Source organism: Meleagris gallopavo, chromosome 30 (assembly GCF_000146605.3).
Source record: "Meleagris gallopavo isolate NT-WF06-2002-E0010 breed Aviagen turkey brand Nicholas breeding stock chromosome 30, Turkey_5.1, whole genome shotgun sequence".
In the NCBI taxonomy this organism is placed as follows: Eukaryota; Metazoa; Chordata; class Aves; order Galliformes; family Phasianidae; genus Meleagris; species Meleagris gallopavo.
The window spans coordinates 798694-799578 of record NC_015040.2 but is presented as its reverse complement, the minus strand read 5'-3'; the positions used below and the strand labels follow the sequence as shown (position 1 = coordinate 799578).

The 885-nt window shown below is 48.8% G+C and overlaps 1 protein-coding gene across 1 annotated transcript in view; it reads left to right on the top strand.

Annotated features, from left to right (window-relative positions):
* POLE4 (DNA polymerase epsilon 4, accessory subunit) overlaps window positions 1–885 on the top strand; it is a gene marked incomplete at its 5' end in the record, with an annotated part of 1966 nt that overhangs the window by 672 nt on the left and 409 nt on the right. The window lies entirely within an intron of this gene.

Here is an 885-nt window from a genome sequence, read left to right as displayed (position 1 = left end):
CATAACCCCATACCCCTCTATAGCCCCCCCCCACAGTCTCCCTATATCCCCCCTACTGCTCCCTATAGCCCCATATTCCCCTATTTCCCCTCCACAGTCCCTTTATCTGGGCCTGTATCTGGGCCTTCTAGCTCCACATCTCCCTATAGCCTCCCCCTATAAACTCATAGCCCCTATATCCCCCGATACCTCCCTCCACAGCATCCCTATCTCCCTGTATCCCCCCTGTGGCCCCCCCCCCACTGCTCCCTATAGCCCCTTATCCCCCTACATCCCTCCTACACACCCTTATAGCCCCATATCCCCCTATTCTCCCCCAGAGTCCTATATCTGGGCCTTTCGCCCCACATCCCCAGATAGCCTCCCCTATAGACCCATATCTCCCTATCACCCCGAATTTCAGTTGTTCATGTAGCTGCATTTCTGTTCCCTTTCTGATCTCTTGAGGCCGTATGGGTTTATCTTTGTTTTCATTTTTAGGTACTTTGGACTGAGTTGGTCAGAAATGGAGCAGAAAGGGACTGCGGGCACCAATGTGGGGTGGCAGGCAGGATGCCAAGGGTTGGATGTTGTTCCTGGCACTGAGACACTGAAATGGGCAACCGTAATACTTTGTATAAAGTTTAAGTCATTGTAAGTTCTTTATTTAAAGCACATGGTTTGTTTCTCTGTAAGTATTTTGTATGACTTTGGACCCCGTGTTCTGCTGCTGCAGTGCAGGCTGCTCCCCAGCCCTGCCTTTCCGGGCACCACGGAGCAGAGAGCTCAGCTTCCGAGGCACAAACCTGATGATTTATACATACCTGGTGGTTTATAGATATATTTTTAAAATGGAAATGTATTTTTCTTTGTATGTGTTTCGTTGGCCTTTTTTTTTTATTTTTT